The sequence below is a fragment of the Mustela erminea genome, chromosome 7, assembly GCF_009829155.1.
Source record: "Mustela erminea isolate mMusErm1 chromosome 7, mMusErm1.Pri, whole genome shotgun sequence".
Taxonomy (NCBI): Eukaryota; Metazoa; Chordata; class Mammalia; order Carnivora; family Mustelidae; genus Mustela; species Mustela erminea.
In genome coordinates this window covers 62,566,596-62,591,606 of record NC_045620.1, presented here as the reverse complement: position 1 = coordinate 62,591,606, position 25,011 = coordinate 62,566,596, and the positions used below count along the sequence as shown (strand labels likewise).

The 25,011-nt window shown below is 41.7% G+C and overlaps 1 protein-coding gene and 1 long non-coding RNA gene across 2 annotated transcripts in view; one reads left to right on the top strand and one right to left on the bottom strand.

The window, feature by feature from the left end:
* Positions 1-25,011, bottom strand: part of LOC116596359 (high mobility group protein B3-like) — a 65,613-nt gene that overhangs the window by 21,036 nt on the left and 19,566 nt on the right.
* LOC116595469 lies at positions 15,329-24,277 on the top strand. Its single transcript, XR_004287695.1, has 3 exons — positions 15,329-15,340; positions 23,751-23,756; positions 24,174-24,277. It is a non-coding gene; the product is annotated as an uncharacterized LOC116595469 (long non-coding RNA).

Below are 25,011 nucleotides of genomic sequence, written 5' to 3'. Positions count from 1 at the left end.
CTGATGAATATGGATGTAAAAATTCTCAACAAAATAAAAGAAAACAAAATTCAACAATATATCAAAAAAAAAAAAAAAAGCATTTCCGTTCCCCATGATCAAGTGGGATTTAATCCTCGTTTCCAAATACTTGCAAATCAATCAATGTGATATATCACGTCAATAAGAGAAAGGATGAGAACCAAATGGTCATTTCAATAGATGCAGAAAAGGCATCTGACAAAGTACAACATGGATTCATGATTTAAAAAAAAAACCCTCAACAACGTAGGTTTGGAGGGAACACACCTCAACATATAAAGTCCACTTAATGAAAGAATTACAGCTAACATCATCCTTAATAGGCGAAAGCTGAGAGATTTGCCCTTAAGGTTAGGAACAAGACAAGGATGTCCACTCTAATCACTTTTATTCAACTCAGAGATGGAAGTCCTAGGCCCAGCAATCAGACAATAAAAAGAAATAAAAGGAATCCATATCAGTAAGGAAGAAGTAAAACTTTCACTCTTTGCAGATGAAATGCTACTCTATGTAGAAAAACCAAAAGACCAACAAAAAACTGTAAATAAGTTCATTAATCACAGGATACAGGGGCACCTGGGTGGCTCAGTTGGTTAACCTGCCAACTCTTGGTTTTGGCACAGGTCATGATCTCATGCTCTTGAGATGAGGCCCTGAGACCAGCTCTTCACTCGGTAGGGAGTCTGCTTGAGATTCTCTCCCTCTGCCTCTCCCCCACTCTCCACCCCTTTCTCCCTCTCTCCTCTCCCCCTCTCTCGAATAAATCTTGTTTTAAAAAAGATTTTATTAATGTATTTGAGAGAGAGCAAGAGTCAGTACAAGTTGGGGAAGGGGCAGAGGGAGAAGCAAACTCCCCACTGAGCAGTGAACCCAGCGGAGGGCTCAATCCCAGGACTCTGGGACCATGATCTGAGCCAAAGGCAGATGCTTAACTGACTGAGCCACCCCAGGTGCCCCTCAAATAAACATATCTTAAAAAAAAAAAAAGGCCACAGGACACAAAATCAATGTACAGAAATCTGTTGCATTTCTATACATCAATAATGAAGCAGCAAAAAGAGAAATTAAGAAAGTAATCCCATTTACAATTGCACCAATAATAAAAAGATACCTAGGGAAAAAACCTAAACAAAGAGGTGAAAACCTGCATTCTGAATACTATACAACACTGATTGAAGAAACTGAAGACAACACAAAGAAATGGAAAGGCGTTCTATGCTCAGGGATTGCAAAAGCAAATATTGTTAAAATGTCTATACCACCCAAAGCAATCCATACATTTAGCACAACCCCTATCAAAATACCACCAGCATTTTTCACAGAACGGGAATGAAAAATCTTAAAACTTGTATGGAACCACAAAAGACCCTCAAATAGCCAAAGCAATCTTGAAAAAGAAAAGCAAAGCTGGAGGCATCACAATTCTAGGTTTCAAGTTATATTACAAAGCTGTAGTCATTAAAACAGTATGGTACTGGTATAAAAATAAACACAAGGCTCAACAGAACAGAATATAAACTCCAGAAATAAATCCATAATTACATGGTCAATTAATCTTTGACAAGGCAGGAAAGAATATCCAATGGGAAAAAGATAGTCTCTTCAACAAATGATGTTGGGAAAACTGGACAGCTACATGAAAAGAATGAAACTGGACCACTTTCTTACACTATACACAAACATAAATTCAAAATGGATTAAAGACCTAAATGTGAGACAGGAAACCATAAATCCTAGAAGATAGCACAGGCAGTAGCTTCTTTGACATCAGTTGTAGCAACTTCTTTCTAGATATGTCTCTGGAGGCAAGGGAAACAAAAGAAAAATGAAATATTGGGACTTCCATCAAGATAAAAAGCACAGGAAAGGAAACAATCGACAAAACAAAAAGGCAGTCTATAGAATGGGAGAAAATATTTGCAAATGATATGTCTGATACAGGTTAGTATCCAAAATATATAAAGAATTTATCAAACTCAAGACATAAATAGATATTTCTCCAAAGAAGACATCCAGATGGCCCACAGACACATGAAAAGATGCTCCACATCACTCATCATCAGGAAAGTACAAATCAAAACCACAGTGAAATACCACCTCACACCAGTCAGAATGACTAAAATCAACAACACAAGAAACAATGAGTGCTGGCAAGGATGTGGAGAAAAAGGAAACCTCTTGTGCAAACTGTGGGAATGCAAACTGGTACAGCCACTGTGAAAACAGTATGGAGGCTCCTCAAAAAGTTAAAAATAGGACTACCCTATGACCCAGCAATTGCACTACTGGGTATTTACCCAAAGAACACAAAAACACTAATTCAAAGGAATCCAGTCACCCCTTTGTTTACTGCAGCTTCATCTACAATATCCAATATATGGAAGTGGCCCAAGTGTCCATCGATTAATGAATGGATAAAGAAGATGTAAGATACATAGAATGGAATATAATTCAACCATAAAAAGAATGAAATTCTGCCATTTGAAACAACATGGATGGAGCTAGAGAGTAAAATGCTTAGCGAAATGTCAGTCACAGAAAGATAAATACTACATGCTTGCACTTACATGTGGAATTAAAGCAACAAAACAAAGGGGGAAAAATAAGAGAAAGAGAGAGAAAGCAAGAAACAGACTCTTAATCATAGAGAACAAACTGATGGTTCTCAGAGGGGATGGGGGGGGAGGGATTAAATAGGTGATAGGGATTAAAGAGGGCACTTGTCATCATGAGCAGAGGGTATCTTACAGAGTGTTGAATCACTATATTGTACGCCTGAAACTAATATAACACTCTAAGTTAATTAACTCGAATTAAAATGAAAACTTAAAAATAAAGCCTTCTTAATATGTACCACCAAATGAGCTGTGTGACCTGGAGCAAATTAGCAAACCTCTCTGGGCTATAGTTTGAACATCTGTAAAATCAGGAAGCTGTTCTAGAGGGATCTGAGTTTCTGACCCAGGATTTAATTACCCTTGTTCGCAAAAAAAAGGTCTTCCTCCTGCCCAGCCCAAATCTCTCAAAAACCTAAACCATACTAACAGGAAATAAATAATACTCATAGAGTACTGATCAGGAGTACTTCAGGAAATTCCATCATTTTTTCTGCCAGTTGTACCGCCATGCTCCAGTTCTCCTACACCAGGATCTCTGAGAGGGCAGGAGGATGAGAAAACACAGTGCTAAAGGGTTTCTACCTCACCACTCCCCACACCTCCTACTCCAGCTGCTGTAGCCACTGTGCTGGGACTCGGTCATCTCTCCCCGTGCAGCTGCCTGTTCCCACACAGCTGGCTGCCAGCACCCCGGGAAGGGCCAGGGAAGGGCCAGTACTGGCCTTGCTTTATCCCTCAGCAGGCTGGGCCAAAACAAACAGGCTGGACTTGCATGGCCTCCCCTGCAAAGCCTGGGAGAGCACTGCCCATGTGCGGGAAACAAGATAATATTTATGAGAAACAATAAAATCTACAGCAGCATGTGTACCTTGAAATTCTAGGAGCCCTGAACTGGAAGGGCACTTCCTGACCCCCTGTGCAATCTATGCTTGCCTGGCCTAGGTTGGGGAAAGATCACATGCACGGGCACACATAAACACACATATATGCACACATGTACACACACACAGACACATACACATGTATATCGACTGTCTCCTTGGCACTTGCTAAGCTCTCACATGAAGCATCAACAGCACTAGGAAAGTGTACTTATGATCTCTAAATCCTCTGGAGCTTGCCAGTATTCCAGGGTCAAGTGCAGACTTTTAAATAGCTATAAACTAGATTCTAACATCGGAGCACAGGCTGGACAGAGAAGGGGCCAGAGATGCCGGGGAAGCTGAGCTTAGGAGGGAAGCCAAAGCCTGCTCCTCACCATCTGTGTCCTCCTCTCCTCCCCAGCCTTCCCAGTCCACCCCGCAACACACACACCAAAAAAGCATGAAGTCCCAGAGTGAGCCATCAGGGGAAGAGAGACACTGTGTGAAGCTTTGTGTGTGTGCTCCTAGTTGTGCCCAGTACTTGATCAAGGGATGACCACGAGAGGCAGTGTGATAATTTAAGTCAAGTTTTCCTTGGCACCCGCCTGCATCTTACAGCTTATCCTTTTTGTTCCTATCCCAACCCTCGGCGGGCACCCTTCCAAGTAGCTCTGTGCAGTTCAACTGAATTTATAGGACACTCCTCCGCTCAGCACTGTGCTGAGAAACACAAAGTCATTCCAGTACCAGTTCTGTTGCAAGCCCTGTGACCTTGGGCTTCTCAAGTGACTGTGTTCTTGCTCCACCTTGGAGAAACCGGAACGTTGCAAAAAAAGATGATTAGGAACTCAGGCCCAAATGAAAAGCCTAGGCTTTTCATCAAAAGCCTGGCAAATGAACCAATATATGTCTGTTTCAGTTAAAATAAGATGTTTAAACCTGGAGTACTTCATTGTCTCATCAGCTCTAACCCATTTTCTCAAGTAATTGATCAATAGTAGTCCCAGCTGAATTCTGATGAAAGCTTCTGTGGGTCAGGAACCAGGGAGACACTCACTGTACTGGGGCCAAAGGGAGGACGTCCTGGAGGGGCTGGTGCCCGTGAGATCCATCTACACTCATGCGTGTAGCTGTTGTTCATTTTCACTGCTGTCTAATTGTAGGCGGAATGAACACAACGAAACTTACGTGTTCACTTAGTGTTGGTGGATATTTGGGTGGCTTAGTCTGAATATGCGGCATGAAACATTCTTGCATAATGTCTCCAGCTATAGAGACATAAATGTGGATATGACACCGATATGGGGAGAGAGAGGAGAGACAGATAGACTGAGACTTACTGACCTGGGTGTAGAATTGCTGGGTTTTCAGGTGTGCTTACCTTGCCCCTTACCAGGAAATGCCAAATTGTTTTCCTATAGTAGGACCAATTTTTATTCACACTAATAAGATATGAGTTCTGGTTGTTCCACATTTTTTCCAGCATTTGTTATTGTTGGACTTTTTAACTTTTGGCTATCTGGTGGATATGAATTAGGTAGATTTGGTTTGCATTTCGTATTTGCATCTTTTCCCTTGTTCATTGCCCATTTCTGAATGCTTGTTTATGTCTTTTGTCTCTTTTACTATTTGGGTGTTTCTCTTTCTTCCTGACCCATTTGTGTCCTTCCTATGTTCTAGACACTAATCCTCTGCCAGTTGACATATGTGGCAAATGTTTTTTCCTAAAGTGTGGCTTGCCTTTTCACTCTTATTAAGGTGAATTCTCATGAACAGAAGTTTAAAATTTTAATGTATAAATTTGCATTAAATTTTCCTTTATGGTTTCTGCCTGCTGTGGCTTATTTGAGATACTCTTACTTATTCTGAGTTAATAAACTTACTCCATAGTTTCTTTTAAAAGATCTTTAAAATTGTGTCTTTTATATTTAAATTTTATTCTATCAGAAAATCATCTTTGGGGCGCCTGGGTGGCTTAGCTGGTAAAGTGTCCACCTTTGGCTACATAAGTGGTCTCAGGGTCCTGAGAACGGCCTGCATCAGGCTCCCTGCTCAGAGGGGAATCTGCTTCTTCATTTCCTTCTGCCCTCTCTCTCTTTCTCCCTCAAATAAATAAATAAATAATCTTACAAAATTCATCTTTGTTTGTAGTAAGGGTCCATCCTCTCTCTCTTTTTTTTTTTCATATTAATGGGCACCAATTTTACAGTACCATTTATAGAACGGATCACAATCACACTTGCCAGTCGTGTCTTCTCGGTCATATTTATATATGCATGTGGGTCTGTTTCTAGATTCTTTCTTCTGTTCTACTGGTATATTTATATCCTTGCACCAATAACACAGTTCTAATTTCTATCAGCTAATAATAAGCCTTGATATCTGGTAGGGTATCTTTTCTTTTTTAGAAGTGTTTTATCTGGGGCACCTGGATGGCTTAGTCAGTTGGGCATCTGCCTTCAGCTCAGGTCATGATCCCAGGGTCCTGGGATTGAACCCCACGTTGGGCTCTATGCTCAGTGGAGAACCTCCTTCTCCCTCTCCCTCTACCACTCTGCCTGCTTGTGCTCACTTTCTGTCTGTCAAATAAATAAATAAAATCCTTTAAAGAAAAAAAAGATGTTTTATCTATTCTTTGCTCTTGTCTCTTCCCTATAAAAATTTTTAAATGGTTTGTCACGTTCCAGAAAGAACCTTAGCAGGCAGTGTTGTGGATAAATGGAAGAAGCAGGGAAGGGAACATCTACATGCAGAGCACCGAGGGCCACATGGGATAGAGCAGGGTCTAAACATGCAAGGTGGTACCAGTGACCAGATCATATCTGAAATCCAGGGGCCAGGGCCTCCAGGGCCTCAAGCAAGATGGTATGGGGAAGCTTGCTAACGTCAAAAATGATACAAGGCTGTCCCTACTTAGTTTAGTTTTTGTTTTTTGTTTTTTTTTTTAAGATTTTATTTATTTATTTGAGAAAGCATGAGCAGGGGGAAGGGGCAGAGGGAGAGGGAAAAGCAGGCTCCCCGCTGAGCTGGTAGACCAATGTGGGGCTTGATCCCAGGACCCTGAGATCATGACCTGAGCTGAATTCAGACACTTAACAGACTGAGTCCACCCAGGCGTCCCTTTCCCTACCTGTTTTTATCAGTCTACTGGCCCAGGGACTTCGTATATGTACCTAAATCTCTCTTGTAAATCTCCTTTGAGGGGGTTTATTAAGGAACTGGAAATATTTACTATGAGAAAGGAAAAACTAGGAGTGACTCAGATGTTCAGTACTGTCCCACGCTAAGGAGATAAGGGAAGGAGGAAAAGAGGCCAGAACTGGGGACTCAGAGTCACAGGGATCAATTAGTGCCACAAAGAAATAAACCTAGTTTAAACCACGGCTGTGGTCTGTTTTCTCCCACAGAGGATCTAGATGGTCCCAGTACAAATCTGCATCCATTACTGCGTGGGTTGGTTGGTTGGTTTTTGTTTTTTGCTTTTTGTTTTTTTTAAGAGATTTTATTTATTTGATAGACAGAGATCACAAGTAGGCAGACAGACAGGCAGAGAGAGAGAGGGAGGCAGGCTCCCCACCGAGCAGAGAGCCCGATGCGGGGCTCGATTCCAGGACTCTGAGATCATGACCTGAGCCGAAACCAGAGGCTTAACTCACTGAGCTAACCAGGCGCCCCTGGTTGGTTTTTAAGTAACACTTACCGAGTATTTACCATAGGCCTGGCTCTTTTTTAGGCATTTGCCAAGTTTTAGTTGAATCCTGCCCCCTCCCCTGACCCAGATCAACTCAGAGTAAGTAGCTTACTGATGACTGATCAGTTGCCACATTCCAACAAGGAACAGACCCCTGAGGGAAGCTGAAGAGTTCCCTGTGTGTACACACCTTTGACAACTACTCCTCAAACTGATCATTTGAATGTTTCCTAGTGGATCTTGTTTAGTGGACCTTACTGGGAAAATGTAAAGCCAGGAGTCAGGTTATGTAGTTTATTTATTTATTTATTTATTTTTAGAATTTTTTTTTTTTTTTAGATTTTATTTATTTATTTGACAGAGATCACAAGTACGTAGAGAGGCAGGCAGGGGGGGGTGGGGGAAGCAGGCTCCTTGCTGAGCAGAGAGCCCAATGCCTGGCTCGATCCCAGGACCCCAGGATCATGACCCGAGCTGAAGGCAGAGGTTTTAAACCACTGAGCCACCCAGGTGCCCCAGGTTATGTAGTTTAAAAAACAGAAAGGAATAGGACCATGGTGACAACGTTTTCTCTGTGGAGGCAGATGGAAGGAAGGGGATGAGCAGGAAGAGGATATTCTAGAACACACTGCCTAGAGGAGCCATTGTACCCTCCACAGAGGCTGTGTGAATAAGACTTAGCCCCTTGCATCAGCTCAGAAGAGTCCATGGTATCAGATGCCAAGTACTGGCATCAAGGGTTTTCCAACAAGAAGGCAGTGCCTCAAATCCTTTGTGGAGCAAGACAGGTTATAAATAGATCTATAATTTTTTTTTTTTTTTTTTATAACTAGAAGGCAACAGGCTTAGTGAAGCTATTCCTCTCTTCTGGTTCTCCTCCCTGCACTGTTTTGCCTATTAAATCCCTGCTACCAGGCAGATCCACCTGCCTCCTAGCCAATCCACTGCAGCAGCCTCGGAGAGCCAGGATGGAAACTGGCTTCTATTTCGACTTCAGGCTGTGACCTTGCTTGTGGAAAAGAATAAATCTTCCTATCTTATCTCCAGCTAATTGGGCAGGAGGTAGAGGAGACAAGAATTTATTATACAATTTGCCACCTGCTGACTAGAACTGTAATGTATCCATTGTAGAGCCAGGCTCCAATTTCAGCGACAGGCTAATGAGAAAGAGGATGTGGGCTGGGTTTCTGGAACACGGAGTGCAGACCTGGTCATAGAGCTTTTAACTATCACATCAGAAGACTGGTATTTTACTAGCCAAGTTATATGTGGCTTGTAGTGTGTGTGAGAGAGAGTGAGAGGGGCAGGGAGAGAGACAGCGACAGAGGTTGTCTGTCTCTATCTATCTATGAAATCTATTGATTTCATCTATCTGAACAGATCCAACGTCATATGAGGATGCATGTGAGAATCGCTGATTTAACCCCATCTCCTGATGTCACAGATGAGGAAGCTGAAGCCTAACAGTTAATGAAAATAAATGTCAGAGGGCCCACAGCCGGTTACTGACTAGAACCAGACTAGAACAGACTCCTGACTCCTAATCTGGTGCTTTCCCCACCTCTTCAGGCTGGTATACGGCCAGAGTATCAGGGAGGTGCTGTTCTAATAATAAACATGCTCTCCTTTATGACTGAAGATGACCAGTCTCCCCATTGCTTCCTTCTTCCTTTGCCTTCCCTGTCCCAACCTCACTGGCCCTGCTGGCTCAGTATATAAATAGCCCAGCCCAGCCCACTCACCCTATCATCCAGTGGGATTTAGGATTAGGTCCTGTTCCCACAGCCAGGTGCCCACTCCTAAAACCCGAGTGCCTATTTTACTCCCCTTGTATCTTTGCTCGTCAATATGCCCCAGATCCGAGGCCTCTGTGGCAACCACTGGTCACACAGATTGGCTCTGAGTCACAGCTCTGCCTATATTCTCTAAGTTCACAAAGCTTTGACTATGGTGTCCAATATGTAACCCCCTTTATCCTGCTTAGCACCTAAAGCCCCTTCTGAGGCTGGAGCTCCACTCTGACCAGGAGCTCCACTCTGACCTTCTGGGGCTGGACTCCACTGACCAGCCAAGGGTGAGGGACTATGCTTCCACTGATCCCCTTCCTGGGCTGGAGGGTTGGCCTATACCCGAACCTATAGCTGGAACCTAGGGGAAAGTAAAGGCTCCCTATGTGGAGTGACCAGAGAACTTCTGCTATTCAACTCTAACTTGTCTTCTGTGGGTCAATAAGACCTCCTCTTTGCTCCAAATGTTGATACACCTGTGCAGCCTTTGTGGGGGTGACCCAGGGAGAGAGTGGGACAATATCCAGAAGCAGGGCCTGCTTCACTCACTTCTGCTGAGACTTCTGTGTTTCTAGCAGCATTCCATCATGATCCCAGACTGTCATCTGCAGGTTCTGGGTGGCCAACACCAGAGGGGTGAGCAGAGACTTAAAGTGGGGCTGGAAGAAGCAGAGACGAGTCCTAGACACAGAAACAACTGCCAGGTGGACGACTCAGGGAGGAACATGGAAACTACCCCATTGCCAAACACACTGGAGGCTTCAAAGGCAACTCTTGGCAGGGTTTTGAGGGGGTGGTGTGCTGGGTTATTCTGGGATTCACTGCCACTACACTCTAACCATTTGGGAGAACTAGCCTGATTTGAGACATACTAGATTTTATTAAATTTGGATCCAATTAACTTGGAATCTGTGCTCCCATGGTTAGGGATTTGGGGGGAATTATCTTTTTCTTGTCTATGAAGAAACAAATCAGAAGTACAGAAAAAATGTTAAGAAGGATGTTTAGCCTTTGTAAAGGAACAATTTATTCTTGAATTCTAACAAAATATTTATTGCCCTAAGAAAAAGAATTAGCAATAAATGCACTGATAGCTTGTAGGGGTTTATGGTTTCAGAGAAAAAGAATTTTAAACCCTCAATCCTTTTCCTGCAATTTGGTTTGAGGATAGTTCCAAACTCCTTTCTAACCACTCCCCTGCCTATAGAGACTATCCTTTTATTTCTCTCAAGCAGGCTTTGCATGGTGAAACAATGCTAGGGAAAGCGAGGTTGTCCTTTTTAAAGGCTCCCCAAAGCATCCTGGAATGGACAAATTTTCTTTCTCCTCTCCAAATAAGTGTCAATCATCAGGGCTGGTGTGGATGGTCAGGATATGGCAGTGGGAATAGAATGGGGTGGAAAGGGAAAGGCTTTTGCTGAAACCAGTCCCTTTCCTTTATCTGTTCCTAGTCCAAGAGCTGCTGGAAAGTGTCTCTCAGAGCACACCTTGGTTCTTTTCCTAAGTAAGCCAAACTTGGAAGTGGCTAGCAGGCCTAATTGTGCCTCTGTGGGATCCAGATTCTGGAAGGAGACAGAGAGGTCTGGAGGCCTCAGACTGGAGAGCCTGATGGATTAAATCCAAGCCTCAAGCAGTCCCAAAAAGCTGTCAGGGTGCCTGGGCAGAGTGGAGCCAATCTGGACGATGCATTCCAGATGGTTTGCCTTCCTTCCTTGAGTTTGGGGCCAGTTGGAGCTCCCGGGCGGTCTCCCAAGGTAGACCCCCTGGGAGCTCAGGGCAACTGTCCAGCTGGGAGGGACCAGGCTCAGGATCACTATGGCAGGCTCACAATTAGAGGGAAGGGCCCCTCCTTTGTACGGAGCATCTGGATATCATTTTTCAGGCCATTAAAAACACTAACTCTACTCTGCTAAATGCAGCCAATCCATGAAATAGAAATAAAGCGGGGGAGGAGGGGAGAGAGAAAAGAAAGAAAGAAAAGGAAAAGGAAAAGAACCAATGAACGAACTTGGAGGACAATTCCAGGCCAAGCAGTTGCCCCAGAATGGATCCAAATAATTTGGGGCTACATGATATGGTGAAGCTCAGAGAAGGGGTTCCAAAACTCTCTAATAGGTATCTAATTACCACCCAACTCCACTTCCCAGCTTCATCAGCTCACGAACAATGACACCACCAACTGCAAAGACTCAAGGGCGATGCCAGGGCTTTGCAATATACTTTACCTTTTGCATTTGTTTTTTATTTTAGCTTGTGATAATTGTACAGGGAGATGTTGAAGATTTTTTTGCCTGTACAAGGCTTTCAGACTAGGGTATAGAAAATTAGCATGAGACAAAGAGAAGGGAAGGAAGGGGAAAGGGAGAGTGCATGAGAATGGAAAGAAGGAGCAGACCTCTGCCAGCCACCTGAGAATTCCCAGAAATTCCCAGACTCCATGGTCTCTGAATCAGAGGTGGCCATGAATGCATGTTTTACTATGAAGAGGAAGCCTATTTTCTCATGGTCCTATTGCAGCCACATGGTTGGACAGCAACCTGAGGTCAAGGACCAATGCAAAGGCCCTGGGGAGGAGATAGGAGGTGAGGCAAGTGCTTCTGCCCCATGAGTATATAAGGCTGGATGGGAGAGAACCAGGCCCTGCTCTGGGGAAATTCTGGTTAATGAGGTAGCAGGACCCATGGCTCGCCCTGGGACCTGCTTGGCTTACTACACAAGACTTATCACAGAGCAGCATGCAGTAAACAATTCCAAGGGAAAGGAGTCCACAAATATTGAGGGGACACAGTGAAGGAGGGAACAGAACAGGTAGGGGTTACTCTACTTCTTGAAAAGAGTTGAGCAAAGAAAAAGCAAATTCTTTCCAGTGCAATAATCTCACAAAGAGGAAGCCCAGGTACAGATCCCCAGCCATTCCAATGTCCGTTCTGCTGCTTTTGGAACTGTGTTTCAGTGAAACTATTCTGGACGCACTTCCAGAAGGTTGGTATCAGAGAATGAAAATCTTACACATCCAGTGAATCTTCCAAAGTCACCATGTTTGAGGAGTGGAAACTTACTACTCTATGTCCCAACTCTGAACTACCTGTGATGGTAAAGATAGGTTTCCTAAAATTTTTAACCTAGTCCAAGTTGGGAGAAAATAACAACATTTAGTACATAAATGTCTATTGTAAATATATGTCATTATACAAAAATAAGTCATGAAGAATCAGAAACATAAATCTATATGCTGCTCACTCTTGCCAGGTTGTCAGGACTTAGGTGAGAGTATGGTTAACCCCATGATTCAGAGACCTCATTTGACCCTGGTCCACCTGGATGGCTCAGCATGCAAATCAAAAATCTTGAGGCTCAGACCCTCGCCTGTCTTGACAAGGCTTTTCTGGGCTGCCAAGTAACTCCCAGCTGTCTGCCAAGGTGTAATTAGTTAAGGTTGATCTCACTCGTGGCAGCTTTGCTGCAAAATGCCAGTCCTGTTCATGGCTCGCCACTGGGCTCTGTGCTTGTCTTCTTGGAGTTGTACCTCAGTTCTACTCATCACTGTCTTCACTTACAGTACTAGGACACTGACAGATTCTCAAATGCCATTAACAATACTTTTCTGACACTCACCTACTTCATGGTAATGGAGACATGTCACATGTTCCAGCCAATCCTTCTGAAATCATATTGATATAAGAGGCAGGCACACAATGAAATGACAGGCATTTTTACCTCTAGATTTAAATAGAGGTGTTTTGGTATTACTTCCTAGACCAGGAGACTCATGTGGTGGAGAACTTCCCCAGAAGAATGTTTCTTGCTCACTTGAAGAGAAACTTTTTCAAAAGATGCAGACAAGGGGCACCTGGGTGGCTCAGTAGGTTGAGCGTCTGCCTTTGGCTCAGATCATGATCCTGGAGTCCCAAGATCAAGCCCCTGGTCAGCAGGGGATCTGCTGCTCCCTCTGTCCCTCTCCTGGCTCTGTCTCTCTCTCAAAAAAGTAAATAAAATCTAAAAAAAAAGAAAAGAAAAGAAAAGAAAAAAAAGGATCCAGACAAGTGTTGCTCTAATTCTCTATAGGTAGCGATGTTAGCTGTTCTCGTCTTGTCCATACCTGGTGATTGGCGACATAGCTCCTCTGTACTCAGGTTCTTTCCCCCTGTGTTTTCACTTCTCCTCTGGGACCCATGCTTCTCTGTGGTGTGGCCCAAATTGAATGAGGGAGCCCAGGATTCTCCCAGTCAGAGACACCTGACACTGGCCCTAAATCAGCTTTCCTAGGGAACAGAACATATAGGTGCAGTGCATCTCAGCGCAGCCCCAAACTCACAGCCACCCAGTCCTCACTTCCTTTCCTGCAACTGCCCAGGAGCACTACTTGAGATGGCGACTCCAGTGTTTGCTTAGGAAGAAGATGCCTGTGGAAACACTCCATGATGAAAACTAGAGACTTGAGACTCCGCTTCATAGGGGTTTGGTCTAGATTTTCTAGGATAACTCACCACACTGGGGGAAATGAGCTCATCTGGTCACTGACCTGACATGGCAATGACTCTGGGCAAGGGCGCCAAGGAAAACTCTCCAGAAGACAGCCACTCCTTTGCGGCTTTGGTGGCAGTGCCACAGGGATGGGTCTGTCCGCCAGTACCTTCTCATATCCACAGAGTGTAAATATCAAAAGAAGCCACACCCCCTGGGATCTGCATAGGGTGTCTTCATGGGTGTCTTGACCTGATTTGAGTCAGTAAAGAATCTTTTAAACCAAAGCCCATTTGAGAAATGGGTGGCTGTACTTAAAACTCCGACTGGGTAGAGAGTCCATCCTGGAACCTCAGAGCTGAGGAAAGCTGGCTGCAAACAGCAAGACTCATCCAAGAAGCTGTGATGGAGGCACACCCATCCTGTACTTGTGGCTGGCTGCCAAAGTAGATTGGCTCCAGGTGAGTCACTGGCAAAGAGCCCTCCTTCCTGTTCTGCATCAGCAACCTGCGCATGGGTCATGAGCTGCTGGAGCAAGGTCATGGTGTAGAGTTGGAAGGACACCAGGAGGCTTTTGCAATCTGATGATATTCCTGGGCTCAATGAATTCTTCCATCCAGTCTCGTACTTCCAGGAAGCTTGCTCCCCTGGCTTGTCTCCAGGTGCCTTGATGGGCCTCTCGTTTGACACTGAGCAGCAAACTCTACACCACTTCTGTCCCTGCCTCCGTCCAGGAGACCTTGTTGTATTGCTAGCTGGCCCAAAGGATCATCACAGTCTCAACTTCCCCTCCCCAACTCACACAGTTTCTTTCACTTGTAAATAAGAAGTGAGATTATCCTGTAAACTACTCTAGGTAGAAAACACACATTTGTTGCTACCAGGAATATCTAAATTTACTTTAATCCATAACAATTCATGATAGGGGGGAAAGTAGTTTTACTTTTCTAAGAGTCTTCTTTCAGATCGTTCATTTCACCCTGGTAACCCTTAGGACCAGGTAGGCACTAGCCCAATTACCTCCACTCAATGCTAAGAATAACACAGCCCCACAGTGATTCCTTTGAAGGACTCCAGAAAATTGGTGACAACACTGACGTCTGGTCTCCTGCTTTTCATTGGGGGGTTCTTTCTACCAACCTTCCTTAATTTATTTATTCAGTGTAGCAACTGAAATGAAAAAGTTCCTAGCACATGCCATGGAAGAAACAGGTTTTTAGTCTTCTCTCCCACTGTCTGCCCACACAAACCATCTGTCCAGCCACACCAAAACAGCATAGCGCTTTCTGCCTCAGCACCTTTGCTCCTGCCATGTCACTTGCTTGAACGGCACTCCCCCAATTCTGTGTTCAGTGAAACGTAATCATCCTTTCAGTCCAAGCTCAACTGTCCTCTGTTCTATGCTGTCCTCCTGATTATTGCAGCAGGAAATAATTGCTCTTGCTGGGGGTGCCATTACTTTAAAAAAAAAAAAAATGCAACTTTGAGGCTATCATATATTGCTTTTGTTAAATATGATTTAGCATGGCACCTTGTGTGTAGGAAATGTATGATAAATAATTGATGAGGCTTTACTCTAATAAGTACATGAGAAATATTGCACTATCTTGCAGATTATACTGCTTAATGCAGATGTCTGGTGGAAGTTTAGTTAACTCTGTGAATTTTTTTTTTTTAAAGATTTTATTTATTTATTTGACAGAGAGAAATCACAAGTAAGCAGAGAGGCAGGCAGAGAGAGGAGGAAGCAGGCTCCCCACGGAGCAGAGAGCCCGATGCGGGACTTGATCCCAGAACCCTGGGATCATGACCTGAGCCGAAGGCAGAGGCTTTAACCCACTGAGCCACCCAGGCGCCCTCTGTGAATGTTTTTGATGGATGAATGGAAATCATGTGGTGGACTGATGAAAAATGGATAGAGTGTATGGGTTTCAAATTTTCAGGAGGTAGTATTTAAAATTCACTTGTTTTACAAGTGAATTTTATCCCCCCAAGTAAACTGTGGGCCCAGACAAGGCAGAAACTGTGCTCCCCACAGTGTCTTACATATAACAGAAGCTCAGTTTTTATTGAATAAGTGAGACATGGGGACTTTATTTATTTTTTAAAAAATCATTCTTTCTTTTAAAGATTTTATTTATTTATTTGATAGAGCGATCACAGAGGCAGAGAGGCAGGCAGAGAGAGAGGGAGAAGCAGGCTCCCTGAAGAGTAGAGAGCCTGATGCGGGCCTCAATCCCAGGACCCTGAGATCATGACCTGAGCTAAAGGCAGAGGCTTAACCCACTGAGCCACCCAGGCACCCACGTGGGGACTTTAAATGGCTTCTCCAAGGTTTCATGTGTGGAGCACAGGGTACAAGTTTGGGTCAGAACTAAATTATTCAAGCCAATAGAAAGATCCTATCCTCTTTCACTTGTGGTTGTCAGGCTCTCTTTAAGTAAATATGAAGCACATATTTAAAGAATCTGGGTTTGAAGCAATACCAGACTGGCTCATTAAGGCAGCTATCTGCCTCATTCTAGTCTTGTTTATCTGTATCATTTTACTTCTCCGGGGGAATGGACGACTCCTTGGGCAGTAGCAGAAGCCACAGTGGAACCTAGTCTTTCATCCTATGCATTAACATCCCATTGCTAATAGCAATTCATACCATTTGTTTATTTATTAGTGACAATTATCTGCATTGCTCAAATGATTTCCACATACAAATTAAATATTAGGATATTAGATAAACAACATCAGTTTTCAGAAGGCCATACATCCTTGAAGTACGTAAGAGATTCAAGGAATCAAGCAAAGACCAACAGCCTACTTCCTACCAGGCACTGTGCTAGGTACTAGATGTCCCAGTCGGTAAGCCCAAATATCGTTCATTCAGAAGACTACTCTGATAGACAAGCCGAGAGATGTTTTTGTGGAAAGATAAAACTGATATTCAGGACAACATCTTTACAAAACTATAGACATATCCTAAATAGCTCTAGCTCCCTTTAAAGAACTCACAATGAGTTCTTTCTCCATGCAGTTACTTAAATTGCTATTGCATTTATTTTGTTCATGTCTGTGTCACTTATTGGTATGACCAATTTATAACTCAAAGAGTAAAGTACAATTTCCTCTTACATGTTCTAAAATTACATTTTTCAAAGTTCAAGGGCTCCTTCTCCCCCTTTAGTTTTAGTGTTGGATAATCTGGTGAGTCATTCCTGATTACACAGTATATGAACTTCCTATTTTCATAAAATTTAATCACATTCCTGTTCAGTCTTTACCCCAGGCAGTAGGTTGCTTGTCCTCAAGTCATTTCTGAGGCCTTTCTGGAACTTTCCTAGTTCTTAATGTTTGTATTGATGTGTATGGTTTCCAAGAGTAGGCAATAAGCGGGTGAGGTGTAGGCTACCTTGATTCTATATATATCCAAATTGATGCCTACATAATTCTTTAATAATAAACAAGCCAGTATCTCTCACAACCATTTGTCATCAATCCATGTTTCCTATCCAGACATTGCCTTGCTGTCTGCACTTCCTTACTGCAAAAAACAAATAAACAATACAGCCCTACTGCCTCAAACACCTGTCTAGAACATTCCTTTAAAACTCCTTGTCTGCTGCTGCATTCTCTTCTCTGATTTTGGTTTTCTATCTACACTTAAGCACTCATCTATGTGCTCAAAGAAAACAAACAAGCAAAACAAAATAAAAACCAACATATCACTCCTGTCATCCTGCAAAATACGAAACAACAAACCCTCTCCTTATTCCCCATGAATTTCCATATTCTCTTTAACATATTTCTACTCCCTCACTAAACTCCATTTTCTCTTCTGCGCTGTAAAGGTTCTTTTTCATCTTTTTTTTTTCTTTTTTTTCCACAGTGTGCACGTTAAAAACACAACAACAAAAAGACTTCTCAGTCTCTGGCTAATGTGTAGCCAGTGCAGTGAGGAGGAAATAGGTCTCACAAGCCAAATAAATTTTAACAATTAACGCTGTCTTCTGTGCATGGAACTTAAAAATATAGCTTTTGACATTTCATGCTTCACAAATGTCAACTGTGAAAGTTGCATTTAGGTAATTAACTGCTTTTAAACTAGACTCTCTACAATGTTAGATATGATTTAGCATGGCACCTTGTGTGTAGGAAATGTATGATAAATAATTGATGAGGCTTTACTCTAATAAGTACATGAGAAATATTGCACTATCTTGCAGATTATACTGCTTAATGCAGATGTCTGGTGGAAGTTTAGTTAACTCTGTGAATGTTTTTGATGGATGAATGGAAATCATGTGGTGGACTGATGAAAAATGGATAGAGTGTATGGGTTTCAAATTTTCAGGAGGTAATATTCCCTTTGGGACCATCTAGATAGCCTGTGGTCTAGTATTCTGTAGAATGAATATGAATATGACAGCAACATACATTTAGAAAAATTAATTAGTTCTAGAAACTGATGCTTTTAAGTGTTTCTTTAGCAAGCCTTCAAAAAAGGCAACACTGTACCCATGCACTCAGGAAAAGCTTTAATAAAAAAGAAGATGAAAATCAGTAGTACAGGTGGTTCAGGGTTTCTTCAATCTTTCACTGAACTGCTGTCAATTCTAGGTACTTTTTGTCTAGTTTAGAGAGCCATGACTGGCCTTGAAACTCCCCAGAGAAAGCCTCTACTGGGTTTTCTTTTTCTTTTTCAGATTTTGTATTTATTTATTTGACAGAGAGAGAAAGAGAAAGAGTATGCACAAGCTGGGGGAGCAGCAGAGGGAGAGGAAGAAGCAGGCTCTCTTCAAGCAGGGAGCCTGATGTGGTGCTCAATCCCAGGACCCTGGGGTCATGACCTGAACCGAAGGCAGATGTTTAACCAACTGAGCCACCCAGGTGCCTCTCTACTGGGTTTTCATCTTGAGTTTTCTAGTGACAAGTTCAGTGCCAGTTGGGCTGTGTAGAGATGTAAGTGGGATCTTTGCCCTTACATGATCAGGCCACTAAGCAGGTGGTCTCATATTTCACTGAATTCAGAGGGACAAATGTTGACTCAAGCACAAGGATGAAGATTGCCAAGTCTAATATTCTAAAATATGGAATTAGTCAATGGCTAGGAACTCATCCACACATCAGTCTGGAAAGATAAGTCAAATACAGAATGTTTTCTTTTTCTACATTAAATATCTGCACTAACTGACTAGACAGTACCATGCCAGTTGCTAATTTTAGAGGCCTTGGACTTGTTTTTATACTATAGACATAAACTAAATATGAGGTCCAAAAAGGCGAGTTTTTTTAGCACATAACTAAAAGTCTCTGTCAGAAGCTGTCTCTTGTTAATGAGAAGACTGTTGGAATAGAAGAATGTAATAAAAACCAACTGTCCTTCCCAGCTGACTTAATTTTTGAGGAGACCTGAAAAAACCCAGACGTGTGACCCGTGGCTTGAGAGAAGCCCAAATGAATTCCTCCAACATATTTATATTCAAGCTTGACCCTGAGAAGATCTTCATTTTCTGCTCCAAGAACGCTATAGCAAATGCACCTTCCTCCTGACTGGGCCTCTGAAAGGCAGTATGTCCTCCAGGGGCACTGATCATCTCAGAGCAGTCCATATAGGTTCTATAAATCTTCTACAGAATTTAATATCCCACCAGCTCCTATTTACAAAGCTCTTTGGTACTTGTCTGCAGACTTATGGTTCAGGATGAAAATGCTTAGGATATATAGTCTCCCAGAATGTCCACTGTTTTCCTTTTGCTGTTTAGAAATAGGAAGCTTACCAATTTTTAAAAAGATTTTATTTATTTAATCATTTATTTGAGAGAGAGAATGAGAGAGTACAAGCGGGGGGAGGGACAGAGGGAGAAGAAGAAGCAAGCTCTCCACTGAGCAGGGAGCCCGACGTGACACTCGAACCCAGAACCCTGGATTCATGACAAAGGCAGATGCTTAACCAACTGAGCCACCCAGGAGCCCCAGAAGCTTATTAATTTAAAGCAAAGCTCCACAGAATGTGCATCACCCTTCAAGTAATTTGGTAATACCTACCAAATTTTAAAGTGGGGAGAGAATATGGGGAAGATGAAACAGGTAGCAGCACAGCTTTAAATCTCCCCAGGTCCCTTCACAAAAACAGAATAATTAGACAGCAAAACCAAAGCTCCTTAAATATTTATAGGAAAGCTAGGTGACAAAGTATCCCCATAAATTTCAAACATAAACAGAGGGGGATAGCCACAAGACCTGCAAATTATCAGCACCTATGTAAGAAGAAGCAAAGGGAAGACACAGTGTATCCAGAAGCTCTGAGAGCAGGGAAGCTTAAGAACAGCCAGCAGGTATTCACTGGAAAGCATGGTGGGTCAACATGATGAAAACAGCTAAGTCTAGAAATTTGTACTTCATAGTGGGTGACTGCATGGAGCCCGCAGTAAGAAGGACTGAATGGGTTGAAGTTGTGTCAACCCTATGAACTCTTTAGACTGACCAGCCAGGGCATCTTTCCAAGAGGGCCCACATTGCGGAGGATCTTGTGGGAGTAAAACCAAAACTGAGCTGAACTAGGACAAGAGAGACAGAAGAAGAGAAATTTCAGATAAAAATCGGGAGAACACAGCCAGCCACCTTGTTTTTGAGCACTTCATGAAAACAAGAGGGACCCCCATGAAGTCAGTTTTCCTAACTTCTTAGTCATGCCTTTAACCAAACCATGCTTCTTTCTAAAAGTTCAGGAAATCTAATTTTACATAGAAATGAACAACAGAAAAAAAATGAAGCTCAGATTTCACAGAAACATTAGGAAAAAAAGAAATGAAAGGGCAGAATGATATTCCTACAGACAATGAAATTACTTCAGAAAGGCAAGTCCTTAAACAGGATCAGAACAGTAACCCACCATTTCAAAATGAAGTGAAAGACATTAGGACAGTTGCACATGAAGGGATAACATAAATCCAAATTAGGAAAAAAATCAGAAATGAGGAGACAGAACTCAGAAGAGAATTAGAAATAAAAGAAAAATTTATTTCAGAAGTAAAAATAAGATCAATTCCTCATTCCCATTTATAAATGCACCAAAAGTCACAAAAACACCTAGGAATAAATGCACCAAAAATCACAAATAAATGCACCAAAAGTCACAAAACACCTAGGAATAAACTTAACCAAAGAGGTAAAAATCTATATTTTGAAAATTATAAAACACTTATGAAAGAAATTGAAGAGGACACAAAGAAATGGAAAAACATGCCATGCACCTGGATTGGAAAAAAAAATATTGTTAAAATGTCCATACTACCCAAAGCAATCCACACATTTAATTCAACCCCTACCAAAATAGCACCAGCATTTTTCACAGAACTAGAACAAACAATCCTAAGATTTGTGTGGAACCACAAGAGATCCTGGATAGCCAAAGCAATCTTGAAAAAGAAAAGCAAAGCTGGAAACATCACAATTCTGAACTTCAAGTATTATAACAAAGCCATAGTCATCAAGACAGGATGGTATATGTTAAGAAACACAACAAAAAGAAAGACTTCTCAGTCTCTGGCTAATGTGTAGCCAGAGCAGTGAGGAGAAAATGGGTCTCACAAGCCAAATAAATTTTAACAATTAACAGTGTCTTCTGTGCATGGAACTTAAAGGTTTTGACATATGCTACTTTGGAAAAATGTCTATTCATGTCTTCTGTCCATTTCTTGACTGGATTATTTGTTTTTTGGGTGAAGTTCTTTGGATACTACCAACATTATCAACAATAGCCAATTTAGGGAAAGAATCCAAATGTCCACTGACTGATGAATGAATAACTAATACACACACACACACACACACACACACACACAGGAATATTACTCAGCCATCAAAAAAAGAATGAAATCTTGCCTTTTGCAATGACGTGGGTAGAGCAAGAATATATAATGCTTAGCGAAATAAGTCAGTCAGAAAAAGACAAATACTGCATGAAGTGGGTGGGGGAGGGGGTAGATGGGGGATGGGCATTAAGGAGGGCACTTATGATGAGCACTGGGTGTTATATGTAAGTGATGAATCACTAAATTATACTCTGGAAACTAATATTACACTATATGTTAACTAACTATAAATAAAAACTTAAAATTTAAAAAAAGAAGTAAAAATGAAATTACAAGGAACACAATAGCAAATAATTATAACAAATAAACCTTAAAATGAGTATAAGGTAAAAATGAGGGGAAATATCTCTAAAATCTATATGAAATGAAGAAAGAAAGAAAAAGGATCAAGAGAAAGGGACCAATATTGACAGTAGGCAAAGAAGACCCAACATACAATAATGGGAGTCCCTGAAGAAGAGACCCAAAGAACAAATACTTCTTTTGAAAATATTCAAGAAACTTCCCTGAAATTAAAAAAGAAAAATAAATAGAACTACATATAGAAAAAGTATATCATGTACCTGAGCATATTGATTCAGAATGATGTACACCAAGACATAGTCTGATAAAGTTACTATATTTTTAAAAAGAAAAAGCTCTTTGGGCATGTAGTTTTTCAAGACAGTGATTTAAAAAGGAAAGAAAATTAGGTTAACATCAGATGTTTCAACAACACTTATGTCCAAGGAAAATATAATAATATATTTAAGATTCATAACTAAATGTGAGCTGATGATTTTATATCTAGAAAAACCAACCTTCAGGTGCAAAGGACTCAAAGTATTATGGCCATGTAAGAACACAGGAGACATTGTTTCTGTGAACACTTCCTGGGTATCTACTAGTAAACAAGCCCTAAACCGACTAGAGACACATCAATACCAAGAATAGTAGTCAGTGTTAAATACATAACTACTTGAAGAATCAAGATTAAGTGAGGGGTAGATGGGAATGAGTAGTGTATGCAATGGTTATATGCTCTGACAACGTAGATATACAGTAGAGGCAAAAGAAAAGAGCGAATGAAAAAATGTAACTTTGCGGCTCCTGGCTGGCCAAGTCTGTGGAGCATGCAGCTCTTGACCTCAGGGTCCTGAGTTCAAGCCCCACATTGGGAGTAGAGCTTACTTAAAATAAATAAATTAATAAATAAATAAAAATAAAGGCTGACTTTTTAAAAGAAGATTTTATTTATTTATTTATTTGACAGAGAGGGGCATAGCGAGAGAGGAAACACAAGCAGGGGGAGTGGGAGAGGGAGAAGCAGGCTTCCCGCTGAGCAGGGAGCCCAATATGGGGCTTGATCCCAGGACCCTGGGATCATGACCTGAGCCAAAGGCAGAAGCTTAACGACTGAGCCACCCAGGTGCCCCAACATATATATATATTTTTTTAAATGTAACTGTGGGCGATCATATTGGTGATGGTAGTACTAGTACTATTTTTCTGAGCCTCTTATACTTGTAAAAACCTATGGTACTAAATTCAAATTGGAAATATCTAAATGAGCTCATGAAGTATTTTATCTTTAAAAACATATGGTTTGGGGGGGTGCCTGGGTCGCTCAGTGGGTTAAAGCCTCTGCCTTCGGCTCAGGTCATGGTCCCAGGGTTCTGGGATGGAGTCCTGCATCAGGTTCTCTGCTCAGTAGGGAGCCCGCTTCCACCTCTCTCTCTCTTTCTCTCTCTCTGCCTGCCTCTCTGCTTACTTGTGATCTCTGCCTGTCAAATGAATAAATAAAATCTTTTTAAAAAAATTAAAAAAAAAAACCCATATGGTTTGGGGCATGTAGTTGGTTCAGTAGGTTGAGTATCTAACTCTTAATTTTGGTTTGGGTTATGATCTCAGGGTTGTGGGATTGAGCCCCACATTGGACTCTGCACTCAGCAGGGAGCCTTCTTGAGATTCTCTCTCCCTCTGTCCCTCACCCCTCTCTGAAATAAATAAATATATCTTAGACAAAGCAAACAAACAAACAAAAAAAAACCCCATACAGCTATTTCCTAGCTCTGTCCACTGAAAAATCTTAGAAACTGGGAAGAACACAGTAATGATGAACACAGCTTGTGCCTAGACTATGGATTAAAATACCATTTCCTGCTTTAAAAAACAAAAAAAAAAACAGAGCTTGTTGGAGAAATGGCCGATTCCAAGTCTGGGGCAATAGACGTACAGAATGAGGCTAGAGTGTCTTGTCATATCAAATAGCAAGGAAGCTATCAAAGACCACTAGGGCCATGTCAAAAGGACTCAAGTACCAATGGAAGAGGCTCTCACTGGCCAAAGATGGAACAAATTGAGCTGTAGTGAAGATAATGATTGTAATGACTTGAAACTCATAAAATAAATTGAATACATGAATTCATAATAACCAAAATAAAAAGCCACGTTTGAAGATAATGGTAGAGAACATTCATTATCTTGGAAACTGGTAAGTAAAGGGGAAAAAATTAGCATTTGCTTTTCTTTTGCTATCTGAATTATACCATTAGGTTTAAGCAAATAATAGAATGAGGAAATATCTCCCATAAATATTCCAACTAATAAGTGAAAATGAAATAACATAATTAGAATATTCTGGGGGCGCCTGGGTGGCTCAGTGGGTTAAAGCCTCTGCCTTCACCTCAGGTCATGATCCCAGAGTCCTCCAGTCAAGCCCCATAACAGGCTCTCTGCTCAGCAGGGAGCCTGCTTCCTCCTCTCTCTCTGTCTGTCAAATAAATAAATAAAATCTTTAAAAAAATTAGAATATTCTGCAGCCCACAATAAATGAATGGATCTAAGCACCGAACATCAGTAATTGCTAAAGTCACAAAGAGAGACAACTAGCTTTTATGTAGTTCCTGATGTACCACTCGTCATCTTGCCAAAAGAATCAAACCTGAGTCTCATCAAGCCTCCAAATCCAGCCATCAGTTTGCAGGAAACTGGAGGACAGGGGAACATGTTGAGCCATATCCAGAATACATAGTTGCCAACATTCAGACTGTAGGAAATTCCACTGGTCAAATGCTGAGTTGTTCAGTAGAGAAGTTGTATGGAAAAGAAAAGGGTGGAGGGGAAAACTGTACACCTGGAGAGGTATAAAAGACTTATAAGGGGATTTTTTTTAATAGACAAAACAAAAGTATCACATTTATGGATGCCACTTGGGTGATAAAGCCATAAAAAAATAGAAGAAAGTGATGTCTACAGATGTCAGTACCACGATTAGTTTCAGAGGGAGGTAGTTGTGATCACACTTCACTTGGAGGGATCTGGACATGGATGACAGTCTGTTTCTTGATCTGGGTGATGGTTAAAAGGGTGCTTATAACAATCCATTAAGCTCTGTAACTGGTTTGGTTTTCTGTATTTGTGTTTTATTTTATAATAAAAAGAGGCTTTAAAGATTTTAAACATATATATCCTTTGGCCTAGCAATACCACTGTTAGGAGTTTGTCTTGAAGATAAACTCACAAAAATATGCAAAGATATATGTATAGGTGTGCCCACTGCAGCACTGTTTTTAGTAAGTAAGAAGTTTGGCGGGGTGGTGGAAATGAGTATCTGTTAGGTAGGAACTCACTGAATAAATTATGGCACATCTCTACAGTGGAATATTATGCAGCCAAGAAAAAAATTAAGATAGGTCTATATAGGTTCCCAGACATATC